The 16,301-nt window shown below is 36.4% G+C and overlaps 1 long non-coding RNA gene across 1 annotated transcript in view; it reads right to left on the minus strand.

Moving 5' to 3' along the window:
* LOC107728968 (uncharacterized) overlaps positions 1-3,588 on the minus strand; it is an 18,157-nt gene extending 14,569 nt beyond the window's left edge. The window contains exon 1 of the long non-coding RNA XR_001638532.1: positions 3,518-3,588. This is a non-coding gene — a long non-coding RNA (uncharacterized LOC107728968). The remainder of the gene's footprint in view (positions 1-3,517) is intronic.
* Positions 3,589-16,301: the final 12,713 nt, after the last annotated feature.

A 16,301-nucleotide genomic window follows, 5' to 3' on the forward strand; every position in this document is an offset into this window, starting at 1 on the left:
CTCTGAAAATGGTTCTAAGCACTGCATTCACTGTAAAGCCTGTGGGACGGAGTTTGATGGTAACAGCGTTCGCCACCGAATCTACACATTTCGTAATTGTTGTTTTACGATGTGCGGTTTGACATTATCGAGTATATTGCAAAGTCCAATCACGGCATGATTCAGTCTATTAAAAGGCATCACAACATGAAGTATGATTCATTTCTGTCACTGCTGTGAACTGACCACCACACAGAATATGAATATTAAAAATTTTAGGAGTCAGCTGTCCACTGTAGTCCTTAAGATATCAGCACAGTAACACTCAGTCAAATTATTGTTAAGGATTAAATCCCAGAAAATATCGAGATATAATTTTCTGTCAATATCACACACCCCTAGCTGCCAGCCGTTCAGTGCAACTGGCAGAGCTGAATGTAAAATTTAACACTGCATACACCATCCTAACCCTCGGCAAAGAAGAACTTAACTTTAGGTTATTTACAAAAGAAATCTGTCAGTGTTCTTTTCATTTTCTCTCTTCTTCAGCCCTTTCTTTTTCTCGCGGTAGTTAGCGGAAAGCAGTGACTGAGAGATTGACAGCTAATATTAACCAATATAAAATCTGCATTAAAGTTAAGAATGTAAGGATACAATCTGTTAATATATAATTTGTAGTTGTGATGCTCATAAATTTTTGGTGAGTGCTCCTAAATATTTGCTGGTGCTCCTAACTTTTTGAAGTTGGGAGCACCAGTGCTACCAAGTAAAAAAGTTAATTTCGAGCCCTGAATACAGATTGTTTCAAATAAGTTTTAAAGTTTTCAATTACTTTAAAGCAGCTCTAAAAAGACAATGGTAAACAGTCATTATTCAGTTGAAATCAGTTCGTTTATTCAGTTTGGTTCAGTAACTATGTAAAGTCCATCAATTATGAAATGTGATTGTCATCTATAAAGCAGCTCTGGAGAAAACAGTGATGTCATCATCCAGCTCAGGTTTAGTTCTCATCCTGTAGTGTCTGTGCAGTCAAGTCAATAATATTGCCAAATATTAAGTGTCCCCAACTAAGGAAGAGGCGACAGTTGCAATTAGCCCAAATGCCATCTTTGTCACCGATTTTTTCCATTGGGAAAAAACAAGCTCATTCGAGGGGCCAGTTCTCCTCTGGCCAAACAAACCAACATGATGTGTCTTAATTCCAGGCTGCGTCACAAGTCAGAAATGTGGATTGATATCATTCAGAATATTTAATTTCATACCTTCTGCTTGAAGATCTGTAGCCTATAAATTGTGCAGCAATGTTTTGTGTGCTACAATTCAGGGCTCTGTGCTTACTTTTCTTTTTAGGAGCACTTGTGCTCCTAATTGAAAAAAATTAGGAGTGCAGTCAAAAAACTCAGGTGCACCTTCTGATCAGTAATCAAAAATTCTGATAAAAAAATTTGCCTTCCCATTACCAGGTGATATTTGACTCTTTAATGATTTACAGGGGCATTTCTTTACCTTTTTCTCATTTTAATAAAAGTATGTAATCTTTCATGTCAAATTCAAAAATTTATATTTTGAAGCTTTTAAAATATCTAAGACAATAGAATAAGAACAAGTAGAATAAAAAGAATACTGATCATTTGAAATCAGTATTAACAAAATTAATTTGCTGTAGAGAGGTAGACCGAGGAACACAAAAGTGGCTTGTAGGTGTATTTTCAGATGTTTAATGAGGCTTAGAGATGGTATGAGTCCAATTAAGTTAATAAATTCATGTTGAGATTAACATTTTAAATATAAAATGTTGAATATAGAAATATTAAATGATTTAAGCAACTTAAATGATACTTTAAAGGGGCCGTGAACTGAGAAACCAAAATTGCTTTGATGTTTTCACATATAAGATGTCATTGTACTATAAAAACATCCTGTACATGTCGGCGTCAATATTCTTGTGGACAGCGCGCCGACATAAAGCACTGTTGCGCTACTGGTGTCCCGAGTTAGAATCCTGGCTCAAGGACCTTTCTCGATCCTGCCCCCTCTCTCTCTCCCACTTCGATTCCTGTCTCCTCTACACTGTGCTATAACAATAAATGTAAAAAAATTTTTTTTTTTAAATTCTTTAAAAAAAAAACATCCTGTAGATTTCAGAACTCTAAACTTTGCCGTTAGTCTTAAAAAAAGCTTGTATTAAAGGCAGTCTGGCAAAACAACAGCTTTTGGAATGTTCTACTCTATGATAGTGTGGATAAGCCTCCGCAGAAGAAGATCAATGCCTGCTTCGATCTCACTGCCTGTTTAGCCACGCCCACCCATTCACACATGTAGTGTTTACGAGAGAGGCGAACGGGCAGGTCTACGCAGAAACCAAATGATAAAGATTGCTCTGAAGACAACGAGACGCTGTGCAGTGCCAATTTGTGGAAAAACAGTATTTGCATTGCCTTCCTTCTGATCCCAACATTAGGAAAGAGTGGATGAACTTTGAATATTGAAACTAAAAGACAATGCTGTGCCAACTATATTGGATCTAGGGCTGGGTATCGATTCAGATGTCCCGATTCGATTCGATTTCGATTCGCAAGCTCTCGATTCGATTCGATTCTCGATTTTTTTGTTTACATTTAGTGAATATAGTTTTAATACAAATGCTATATGCTTCTGCAGATTTATAGTATTACTATAGCATTTCACCTGAGCCTTGCGAATTGCGCGTATGGCCATGATGAGTGCTGAATGAATGACAGGATTTCTGTTGTAACATCGCACAAGGTAAATAAGGGTGACATCTAGTGGAGAAGACTAATGATGAGATTCACGTTAATCAGATCTTGTTTTAAATGTGTGCTTGAAATAAATACTGGAAAAGATCGATTCGCGGCTTTTGAGAATCGATATCGAATCGACATCATTTAAAAAAACGATTAATCAGAAAATCGATTTTTTTTTTGCCCAGCCCTTATTGAATCCTACAGTAATGTCGCAACAAGTGTAACTGCTTTCATTACGTGGTCACTATTGCTTTGTCTCTTCTTACAGATTGTTTGATATCGAGTTCCTACAATCCGCCACACCTAGCGTTCTGATGAGGGGGGTTAAAAACAGGACAGAAAATAGCTTATTACTTCTAAATTATGATGTTTTTGATGTAAACATTTTGATAGCATTATAAGTGGACCTCAGAGAAGAGTACAAAATAAAAAAGGCAGTTCATGACCCCTTTAAAAATGAAATTAAAACTGCCAGTAGGTGGCAGCAAGTCACTGATTTTATCACTGAATCATTCATTAAATTGATTCATTTCAAATGACTGATTTATTCAGGAATGAAGCAAGTGACTATCTTTATGAATTGGTAATTGAATCATTGATTCACTAGATTTGTTTAAAAACACACGTTCATTCATAAACGAAATAGCGATGTGCAGCAGTGACTGAGTACTCAAGTACTCAGCCGTGACAGCGACAATCGATCATGAAAACAATGATCGTGTGGGTTTAAAAAAAAAAATTCTGATTGGTTATAGCAGCACTTTGGCCGGCACCCAAAGTATAGACGTGAGAAGAGAGAGAAGCATGGATTCGAAGTCACGTAGTGATGTCTGGGTTAGCTACATACATATCTGATTAATCTAATATAGAGTGCTTTAGGATATTAACATTTATTATCATGCTGAATGCGCTGCATATTACCAGTGTTTAGTTTCATGCTCAAATGCAATGCCCGATATTGACTGTCCGAGTTATTTGAGATGGTCATATTGCTTTTAGATGTTTCTTTTTTTTAAATACTGATGTTAATAGTGCAGAATTGCTTTTTTTCGTCATATTTGTTCAACAGTAGGCATACTTCAATTAAAATTGTTTTCATAATTTGTATGGCTTTGAAAATGCACAGGCGATTTCAGGAATCTCTTGATAATGTAGTTGAAAATATAGCACAAACCTGCCATAAACATAGCATTATAATGACAACTTTATAGAATGTGAAATCTATAGTAAATTCTGTCTGCTTTCTTTGCCCGTGCTTCAGCTGTTATGAAAGTGCATCACGGCAGGATCTCTCTTTCGCTATAGTGTGCAACTTAAAGTTCACTGGCATTTGCATCCTTTTGTGCAGATACAAGTTGTAATGTTACGTCTATGTTATGTATCTAAGTTATCTGATTAATATCATAGGATGTGTCATCATAATCATAATCTAACAGTGTTTCTGTAACATGGAAGCGTGACAACTGGGTTGAGGATCCACATGCAGGCTTTATTATAAAGAGTGTAGTCACAAACGTAGTCAGACAGGCAGGGTCGAACACCAGCAAACAATATAATCCAAGGCAGAGGCAAAAGAGTAATCCACAAACAGGCAATGGTTAGGGCAGGCATTGAACAATCATGAAACAAGGAAACAGTCCAGGGACAGAAACACAGGCAGGGCAAAACTGGAAAACTAGTAAAACACGGGAACAAAAACGGAAACTATGATTTGAGCACGTGTCCGACTTAAATAGTCCTCCTAATGGGAAATGAGTGGAGTCCGTAATTGGTTCCTAGGCAAGGGGTATATGGGAAATGGAGTCCAGAATGAATGGCAACAGTATGGGATGGAGTGCCCTCTAGAAGTGCTAATAGGCATTCCACCTAGAGATTGTAACAGTTCTAATCATGTGTTCATGTTTTCATAGACCGGTTTTAATGTCATATTTTTATTTTTAACATTCATTTTCACAATAGTCTTCAGATATTTTCATTATCTCCATGAGAGCCATGCACCACACATGATCTTTGAAACCTATCGATGATCGAAATGAGAAATTGCCAAAAATGCCCATTCCTAAAACGAAACAAAGCTGTTTGTGAATGACGATGCGGCTCAGCTGTTGCTTTGTTTAAAACTATTTTCATTGATGAAATAGAGCAAAATCATGCAGTAGTGTTATAGTCAATGCAAGTCACTTAATATTATCTTCTTGTTTATTAAACTATCGTAATTAAATCAATATCACATTTGCAAACTCCCTTAATAATCATTAAAAGCTGTCACTCCCTTTAGTTGATCGCAATCTCACAAAGTTCCATCATAATCAACAAAGCTCCCTACATTGCACAATGAATCTCTCATTTCCACCATGTCTACACTTTATTATATTGAGATAATTTGTGAGCTTGCATAACTCAGCACTGAACAAAACACCAGTGTTTTGAGCAGTGAGTGGATTCTGATTAAGATTGCATTCAAGGAATCAACAGATATGTCTGTGATAAATTACTCAACGGTACAAAAACACGCAAGTCGAAACCTTTGACGCACCCCTCAACACAAACATAAATATGCTGATCGGGTCAGTCGCACTGGTGCTCTTAAATATTTTTTCATATTCGCACGCAGTAGTTTTCAGTCGCAAATGCAACTGAAATGGTTGTACTGAAGAGCCCTGCAACTATGTGACCTGTCCTAATATAATATATAAAATGTATGTTACATCTCTAAAAAAACCACAAGTGGTGCAATTCATCACTTAAACAGGCATGCGACTGGCAAAGGACATTGATGCTGCATACAGGGCACATAAAATCCAACTCACAGAATCACGATCAGATTTTTTCTAGATCCTGCATTAAATTTATATTTTGACCTCACTATTCGGGGAACAGACACAGTCTTTATAGATTGGACAACGCAAGTACTTCTATCATTTAAGCGGGTAGAACAAAAGCCATCATAGCAGTTATTTGAGAATTGGCTTAATCACAGAAAAACTGCACTTTTTGTGTGATATAGATAAAGTTAACTATACAGAAGCATTTTCGCCATCTACAATTTAGAATACCTGGAATTTTGAGTTTTAATAGACTAATAAATCAAGGTGCGTGCACTCTGTGTGTGATTTGGTGATATAGCATACTTGATAATGTCAGATCGCACATCATTACAACAACACTTTTTTTTTAATCAATATATTTATTATTTTCACATCAACAATTTACAGAATCAGTACAATTTACAAGTAAACATTCTTTCCTAACCACCCTTCCACCCCCATCCCATCCTCACTAGACAGAACACTTAAATGAACATTATTGCGAGGCATTGAGCTGGTGTGTAAGAGTTTGAAATAAATATAAAAATTTAGGAAGAACGTTCATTTTTATGCAATTTATCTTGCCAATTAGTGATAATGGTAGTGAGTTCCATCTTTCCAAATCTCTCATTACTTTTTTAAGTAATGGGGAATAATTCAAAGAATATGCTTCTTCCAGCTTCGAAGGAATATTTAATCCTAAATAAACTATCTTTTCCGAATTCCATAAAAAAGGAATGTTATTTAAGGGCATTTTCTCCGCAGCCAAATTAATTGGCATCATAACACTTTTATTAATATTAATTTTATAACCAGATATATCTCAACATTTTTCCAACAGTTGAGATAAAGTAGGCAGAGATGATTCAGGATTTAGTTAGATATAACATAACATCATCCACGTACAATGATATTTTGTGTACACAGCCTCCTACCTCTAGCCCAGATATTGATTTGTTTGCCCGTATTGCTATGGCCAGGGGTTCCACTGCCAATGCAAAAAGTAGTGGAGACAGAGGACATCCCTGTCTGGTTCCCCTTGATAAATGAAAGTGCGAAGATAAATCAGAGTTAGTACGGACGGTTGCCGATGGACTTCTATACAACATTCGAATCATATCAATAAATTTGGGACCGAAATTCATTTTATGCAAAATAGCTATCAAATAAGGCCATTCTACTCGGTCGAATACTTTTTCTGCATCTAAAGAAAGAGCAATCACCGGAGAATCTATTTGTTTTGCAGAGTAAATAATGTTCATTAACCTCCGTATATTATCGACAGATTATCTATTTTTAATAAATCCAGTTTGATCCATATGAATTAAACTAGGCAAAACCCCCTCTAAACGTAATGCAATCATTTTAGTAAGAACTTTATAATCAGAATTAAGTAGTGAGATCGGCCGATATGAGGTACATAGATTAGGGTCTTTGCCAGGTTTCAGCAGGACTGTAATTAAAGCCTGATTTAAAGTCTCTGGTAATTCTTTTTTATAAATTGCCTCCTCATACATTGAAAGCAATGGGTCAGCTAATTTAGAAAAAAAAGTTTTATAAAAATCCATCGAAAATCCATCGTTTTACCCCCGGCTAGTGCAGCAACTGCAGACTGAATCTCTTCTTTCGAAATTTCTTTTTCCAGTTCTTCTCGGTCATTATAACATAAGACTGGGATATCCAATTTGCTTCAAAAGTTTTGGATTTCAGCTTCCTCTACTCCATGAGACTTATACAGCAATTTATAAAAATCTAAGAATTCTTGGTTAATTAATTTTGGGTGTTTGATACTTTTATTATCTGAAGAGCATATTGTAGTTATAGATTTACAAATTTCTTCTTTTCTTATTTGCCATGCTAACACTTTTCCAATCTTATCACCGTGTTCGTAATACCTCTGTCGTGATCTGAGAAGTGCATTTTCTGCTTCTTTAGATGACAAAATATTGTATTCCAATTTTTTAGACCGCAATTGTTGAAACAGCTGAGTATCCTTAGTCTTGGAGTGTTCTCTTTCAATTGTTAAAATGTCTTTTTCGAGCAATTGTGATTGTTTTTGATATTGTCTTTTCTTACTGGAAGAATAATTAATGATTTTGCCCCTTAAGAATGCCTTCAAAGCCTCCCAAATGATACCCGGAGAAGCATAATTTCTATTTGTAATGATAAAGTTGTCTATATTATTATTTATAAAGCCCAACGCTTCATCATTGTTTAATAAATGGCCACTAAATCGCCAAAGTTTACAATTTGACAGTTCCGGAGAATAATGCACTGAGATAAGTAAAGGAGCATGATCTGACAATATTCTTGGTAAATAATCACATAATTCAATCAAATAATCCTTCGCTTTTGGAACCAAAAAATAGTCAATTCTGGAGTAATTATTATGCCTGTGTGAATAGAAAGAGTATTCTTTTTGTTTGTTTTATTCTTAAATCTCCATATATCTATTAAGTTAAAACATGAGAGTTCGTATTTTAAGGCTTTGGCAACCTGAGTTAATGGTGACACTTTAGTGGACGATCTGTCTAATACTGGGTCTAATACTACATTAAAGTCTCCTCCAATTATTAGCTCTGCAATAGGGCATGCACATTTGAAGAATATATTATGAATAAAATCAGCACCCTCCATTTCAGGACGGTATACATTTACTAAGGTTATTCTTTGCATCGCAATCGTTCCTCTTAAAATAATATATCTGCCGGATTTGTCTTTATCAACAGATTCCATTTGAAAGGGTATATTTTTATCAATAAGTATAACCACCCCTCTGGATTGTGAAGTAAAAGAAGAAAAGAAAACCTGTCCAGGCCACTGTTTTTTAAGGTTTTTATTGTTCAGAATCAGTCAAGTGTGTTTCTTGTAGCAAAGCAATTCCAATGCTATGTTTTCTGAGGTATAGAATTACTTTTTTCCTTTTAAGTCTTTGATTTAACCCATTGACATTCCAAGTAACATACTTATATTTCAGTGTACTTGACATTAACTATATTTTTTGTTCTATTTCCATCTTAGGGCACTTTAAGGACTTATCTCCAACCAACCCAAAAATCAAATTAATTAAACGTGTTCTGTCCAACCCCCCTACCCTTCCCACCACTTCCCCAAACGAAGTGTGAAACTTTAAACCCCCATGACTGATTATGCACCGCAAAATGCAGTCGAACTTGACTTCCTCCACCTTATCCTAACTAACTAACTCCCGTACAAGTTCTGTCAATCCCAACAAATATTTATATTATGTACTTTCAAACAAACGTATTATTTACTTCGAACAATCCTAGTAACATATCCAAAATTCACACCTTTTCGTAAACAATTCCACAAACATAAAATCACATTCTTCTCACATTGGATTTTAGGTATAGAGTCCACCCTTGACATAACTGTTAAGTCAGTAATGTTCATCCAAGAGGAAAAAAGGGAAAAAAAACTCACCCCTCTTACTTCAATGCAGTTATTCTTGCATACTATATGGGTGATTGCTTTAGTAGAGTTTACTGTGAGAATAATGCACTGAGATAAGTAAAGGAGCATGATCTGACAATATTCTTGGTAAATAATCGCATAGTTCAATCAAATAATCCTTCGCTATTGGAACAAAAATATAGTCAATTCTGGAATAATTATTGTGCCAATGTGAGTAGAAAGAATATTATTTTTTTGTTTTATTCTTAAATCTCCATATATCTATTAAGTTAAAACTTGAGAGTTCGTATTTTAAGGCTTTGGCAACCTGAGTTAATGGTGACACTTTAGTGGACGATCTGTCTAATACTGGGTCTAATACTACATTGAAGTCTCCTCCAATTATTAGCTCTGCAATATGGCATGCACATTTGAAGAATATATTATGAATAAAATCAGCACCCTCCATTTCAGGACGGTATACATTTACTAAGGTTATTCTTTGCATCGCAATCGTTCCTCTTAAAATAATATATCTGCCGGATTTGTCTTTATCAACAGATTCCATTTGAAAGGGTATATTTTTATCAATAAGTATAACCACCCCTCTGGATTGTGATGTAAAAGAAGAAAAGAAAACCTGTCCAGGCCACTGTTTTTTAAGAGATGACAAAATATTGTATTCCAATTTTTTAGACTGCAATTGTTGAAACAGCTGAGTATCCTTAGTCTTAGAGTGTTCTCTTTCCATTGTTAAAATTTCTTTTTCGAGCAATTGTGATTGTTTTTGATATTGTCTTTTCTTACTGGAAGAATAATTAATGATTTTGCCCCTTAAGAATGCCTTCAAAGCCTCCCAAATGATACCCGGAGAAGCATAATTTCTATTTGTAATGATAAAGTTGTCTATATTATTATTTATAAAGCCCAACGCTTCATCATTGTTTAATAAATGGCCACTAAATCGCCAAAGTTTACAATTTGACAGTTCCGGAGAATAATGCACTGAGATAAGTAAAGGAGCATGATCTGACAATATTCTTGGTAAATAATCGCATAGTTCAATCAAATAATCCTTCGCTATTGGAACAAAAATATAGTCAATTCTGGAATAATTATTGTGCCAATGTGAGTAGAAAGAATATTATTTTTTTGTTTTATTCTTAAATCTCCATATATCTATTAAGTTAAAACTTGAGAGTTCGTATTTTAAAGCTTTGGCAACTTAACTTAATGGTGACATTTTAGTGGATGATCTGTCTAATACTGGGTCTAAGACTACATTAAAGTCTCCTCCAATTATTAGCTCTGCAATAAGGCATGCACATTTGAAGAATATATTATGAATAAAATCAGCACCCTCCATTTCAGGACGGTATATATTTACTAAGGTTATTCTTTGCATCGCAATCGTTCCTCTTAAAATAATATATCTGCCGGATTTGTCTTTATCAACAGATTCCATTTGAAAGGGTATATTTTTATCAATAAGTATAACCACCCCTCTGGATTGTGATGTTGTCAGTAAAGTCGGTTCTTTAATCAGTGGTAAATCTTTTTAAAAAAAAGATTTACCGCTGATTACAGAATGGCTTTACTGACAAGAAGTGCGTTAAATATCGCATGCGATTTATCGTGCAGCCCTAGTATATTTTTATCAGTAAGTATAACCACCCCTCTGGATTGTGATGTAAAAGCAGAAAAGAAAACCTGTCCAGGCCACTGTTTTTTAAGATTTTGATGTTCAGAATCAGTCAAGTGTGTTTCTTGTAGCAAAGCAATTCCAATGCTATGTTTTCTGAGGTATAGAATTACTTTTTTTCCTTTTAAGTCTTTGATTTAACCCATTGACATTCCAAGTAACATACTTATATTTCAGTGTACTTGACATTAACTATATTTTTTGTTCTATTTCCATCTTAGGGCACTTTAAGAACTTATCTCCAACCAACCCAAAAATCAAATTAATTAAACGTGTTCTGTCCAACCTCTGAATTCGTTGATATGCCATTTCTTAGCATCTTAAATGGCAATCAAGTGCGGATGTTGTTGTCGAAGATAAGTCTCTGCCGATGCTTTGGAGTTTTTCAATTCAATTCAATTCAAGTTTATTTGTACGGCGCTTTTCACGATACAAATCATTGCAAAGCAACTTTACAGCAAATTAAGTTTCTACAATATTTAGTGGTAGCTTATCAGTGGTGACTGTCAGTCAATGTACATATGGCAGAAATGTACGGAAAAATCAATTAGAAAGAGTTTAAGTTGGAGTTGAAGGATCTTTGTCCCTACGGTAGCTGAATCCTCAGCGTCGCAGGATGAAGCATCGCATAAGACACGTTGTTATTGCGTAGCTGTCTTTTGAGTGCACTGAATTCTTGTCGCTTTCTAAACAAGGTCGATAACATGTCACAAAATATCATGATAGTAGAATTGTCATAGGTGAGCTTGCCCATTTCTCTGGCCACATTGAGGATCTTAAGTGTGTCTCCATATTGAAGTAGACGAATCAGAATGGCCCGTGGTTTGCTGTTTTCCGCTGGTCGTCGTTGCAAAGTGCGATGAGCTCTTTCAATTTCGTAAATCTTGTCCTCTTGTCCCAGAATCTTAGGCAGCCATTCCTTTAAAGGGGTCATATGATGCTGCTAAAAAGAAAATTATTTTGTGTATTTGCCACGGTGTTTCTGCCTTCCACTCCCTCTGGGAAACCAACAAGACGTAAATTCTGACGATGAGATTGATTCTCTAGTTCATCAATTTTATCTTTCAGCTGTATAATTTCGTCGTCAACAGCCAATTTGACATCCCCGACATCTTTGTGAAGGCCGGTTACCGCTTCTTCCGTCTCCAACTGCTTGGTTTCTACATCCACCTTTCTCAGATTTATTGACTGTAATTCGTTACCCATTTTCTCCAAGGATTCTGCGAACTTACTCAGGCGTCCGTCGTTTAACTCCTGAATTCTGAGAAAACCTTTTTCCATTTCTGCGGCGGGTGGGGCAGGCGGGTCGGACAGTGGCAGTCTCGTTTCCTGAGTTTCTTCTTTTTTATTGTCCGTTTTCTTTGGATTCTGCATATTTATCGGAATATTCGAAGTTATTATTTTAGATAAAGTACTATGTGCCTTTATATATACATAATAAATATACACAGTACACACACATATATTATGTAAACAAAAACTTTTATTTTGAATGCGATTAATCACGATTAATCATTTGACAGCACTATTTTCAATGCAACCTCACATCATCATTAAACTTCAATTTGCACCAGCTACAGAAAAATAAGAGCTGTTGTTTATGGAGATGCCAACTCAGCAGGTGAAAAAGTTGCACCAGCACAACCAGTACAACCAGTTAGATGGCAGCAGAGGACCACTCATTAACTCATTTGCCGTAATTTTACTATTATAACTAATTTTAGCACTTATATTCACTGAGGAAATGCAGCAAGTGCAGGAAAAGTCACATGAAAAGTCTCATTGATTATCCATTGATGTTGATTATTGATTATCCGAACACAAACAAGTGGCTCTTTCTCACACACATTCAAAACTGTCATGTTGTTAGCATGTAAGTTGACTAATCAATAAGATCCACATATTTGATCACATGCCCAAGAGCACCTGCTGTTACATAAAACTATGGCTGAGAAATCACTTGTGAGCTCCTACAACAGCAGAAATAGCATATGCCTAGCATTTATTCTACTTTTTTATTTCATGCCTCTTTTCTTCTTTAAAGCTTGAACAATGAAATGAATAAACAACAACAAAAAAAGACTGTTCTTTTTATTAATATATGCTTCATATAAAGTAAATATATGAAAAAAAGTGTTTTGATCAGACATTCTATATGCTTCACTGGTTATTTTAGCACTTTAAGCATCTGGAAAAACTTATAGGGCCCTCTGGTAATGTTTTAAATTGGTTAAAAAAATATAGCACAGAAAGGAACTTTTAGTGAATACAGGTGACTGTACATAAAACGTACTATCAAATATTATTTGGTGTTCCACAAGGATCAATTCTTGGGCCAGTTCTATTTTCATTATATATGCTCCCTTTGGGCAGCATAATTCAGAAATACAACATGCTGATGACATAAATTATATTTCAATTGAGCTCAGAGACACTGTTGTAATGGAGAGGTTGTCAAGCATTGTAAAGTGGATGAATGCAATTCGCTTTCGATACTACACTCGTACTGCGTCTTGCTAGACGCATATGGGAAAAAAAACTTTTTTCTCCTGAACTGAAGCCATTTCATTCACATAGTGAAACTGCACGGCCATTGGTTCATGCAGTGTATTAAAAACGAACCAATGGCTAGGCAACGGAGCTGCACGAGCCTATGGCGACGAAGCCCGCCAAAGCCCGCCAGAATGGGCGGGGCATCTGGCTATATAAGCGGGCGTTCGCCACAGGATTCTCAGATTTCTTCTCCTTAATATGCTTCCATAGCCGTGGAGTGCGCGTCTGAAAAGTCTTCTGTTTGATGTGCTCGTAAAGACGTTCTGCGCATCTAAATAAACAATTCTTTAGCAGTTGTGTGTGGGGTAGCCAAACCTAGCTCCGCCCCTTTGTTAATTGCGTTAAATTTGGAATATTTTCTAATATCTGTGGAGCCCTATAAAATCTGTTTCACCCTACGTTTTAGTGGACTTCATGCATTGAATGGTTGCTGTTTTTTTTTTACCAGTTTAGTGGTTACACAGTTTTTATATATTTTTTAAATATTTGATACATTTTTTTTTATATTATATTTTTAAAATATAAACATTTTGTTTAACATTATACTAGAAGTAGGTAAAAAAATAAAATAAAATGAAGGTATAAAACTGAAGTATAAAACGAAAGGGTGCCAATAATCCTAAAATAGTTTTCGTGGTAAGAATGTAATAACATTTTCTTTTAATTATTTTACTTCCATTAAAGATGTACAGACTCTGGAGGAGCTGAGTTTATGTGTGCTGTCTCGGCTGAAGGAAAAGCATCACTGGAGGGAGATTACTGAGGCCCAAGTGCAGCTGCTCAGAGACTTTGCCTTCCAGGAGTGGCTTTGTTCCCAGAGCCTGGAGCACTACTATCACACGTGAGTTCACATACACATCATTGTCACTCAAAAAACATCAACAGCTATGTATACATCAGCTTTCTAGTGGGAGAATGAGAAGAAGGGATCACATTGTTAGTGATTTCAGAGTTTATTGTTCATTGTGATGGCAGAGTGATGGATGAAAGAATGAGAGGAGGTCTGGTCAAGCCAGGTTCAAGTGCACCCCACCTTAAATGTGTCACACTACGGTGTAGATCAGGGTTCCTCAAATCTTGCCCTGGAGGGCCAATGTGCTGCAGAGTTTAGCTCCAACCCTGATCAAACTCACCTACCTGTGACAGCTAAAAAATAAAGATGGCATCTGAAAGTTGCGTTTGGTAGCCAGTTTGTGTGTAAATTTATATTTCGGACTAACTTTTTGCACTTTTGATGATATTTCTAGCGAGAAATCAGTATTATAGTGATTAAATATTTGTTTAGTTATCACAAAAACTCATTCTATTTTGTTGTAAATCATTAAACCGTTACGCTGCCTCAGAAGCCTGGCCGAAATCAGTTTCATGAGGTGCCTTCGTGCAAAAACGCTGCCTGCAAAGTCATTGCCTCATATGGCAGCGAGGCAGCAAGTCAGCTGCCTAAGTTTTCGGATGCAGCCCTGGTGTAGATGAACACACATGAAGATGATGAAGGTTGACAGTCTTTAATAAATCCACATATAGGTAGTCCACACAGAGGAAGGTAGTAACAATCAACGAGACCCAACAAACTGAAACTGAACAGACAGGAACTTAAATACACAGACCAATGAGGGACTAATGACTAAATTAACTAGACACAGGTGAACTGACTAACATAATCAAGGGGAGACAGGAACTAGGTCAAGGGAACACATGAGGAATGAAAACAAACTAAAAGTCCATGTGGTTGTGACAAAATGATGATGCTCCTTACCATGTTACTTCTGAGAAAGTACAACTCCTGTAACCATCTCTGACATGTCTGTCTGCTTGATAAATGGCAGAGAAAGTCAGGAAATTCAAACATTCACTCATCCATCTATCCTGCCTGTTATATAATGGCTCTTCTTTATACTGTATTTCGGCAGCCTGAAGACCCTGGGCTGCACTACCCTGGATGATCTAGCACAGTTTGACAGCCAGCTTCAGCTTTCTCTAGCAGCGTGGGGCTATTACTACGAGGATTACATCAAACTGTCCACAGGTGTGCGGGTCCTCCAGGCATCTAAGGGAAGTAGAGATCAAGACTACGAGATTCAGCTGGTGCACAGCCTTGCTGAGAGGCGGCTGAATGAGAAGTGGTCTTTTGGTATGTATCCTATTGTTCGAATTTATTTTTAAAGGGTTCATCGGATGCCCATTTTTCACAAGTTGATATGATTCTTTAGGGTCTTAATGAAAAGTCTATAACGTACTTTGGTTAAAATTTCTCAAAATTTTAAAACTGTGGTTCCCAACCCTGGTCCTGGAGGCACCCCAATACTACACATTTTGCATGTCTCCTTTCTCTGACACACCAATTTCAGGTCTTGGAGTCTCTACTAATGAGCTGAAGATCTGAATCAGGTGTGTTTGATTAAAAAGAACCCAGGGTTGGGAACCACTGGTCTAAAACAACACCCTTTTAACCTGTCAAAAACAGCTCTGTTCACAGCAAGCCATTATGGTTCATTTCACTTTAAATGATAATGAGCTCTGCTCACCCCGCCCCTTTCTTCTGTGGGGTGACGCGCAGTTCTCAGAGAGACTGTAAACTTTAGACTTTAAACTGTAAAATTAATCGTGAAACTTTCTAACTAGTACATTATTAGGAAAGGCAATTTGCTAAATTAATAAAAAAAAACGTATACTCACTACTTATGTAGGTGAGGCTGGATCACGAATGATTCGTGCGAACATAGACTAATTTAGGTAGATTGGGGGTGCATTCCCTTAAAAAACTGCGTCTTCAGCAGCTCAGATATCGGGAATAAATTACGACTGCTATGTTCATTATTACATACAACAACAAAACACCTCAATCGCTTAGGAGTCATTCTGGGGTGTATTCCAGAAAGCACGGTTAACTTACCGTCAGCTAAACCCTGAACTTTCGTTTGATTAGCTCCAAACCTTGCTTACTCGAGGTATGTGGTTCCAAAAACGCATCCGGGAGTAAGTTCATTCAACTCAGAGTATGTTCCTGGTTAAGACTCAAGACATTCTCAACAAAGCGACGAATCGACGAGTCACTATGGAAACGGACGCTAAGAAAAAGCG

This window comes from Sinocyclocheilus rhinocerous, unplaced genomic scaffold, assembly GCF_001515625.1.
Source record: "Sinocyclocheilus rhinocerous isolate Xijiao unplaced genomic scaffold, SAMN03320098_v1.1 scaffold2743, whole genome shotgun sequence".
Taxonomy (NCBI): domain Eukaryota; kingdom Metazoa; phylum Chordata; class Actinopteri; order Cypriniformes; family Cyprinidae; genus Sinocyclocheilus; species Sinocyclocheilus rhinocerous.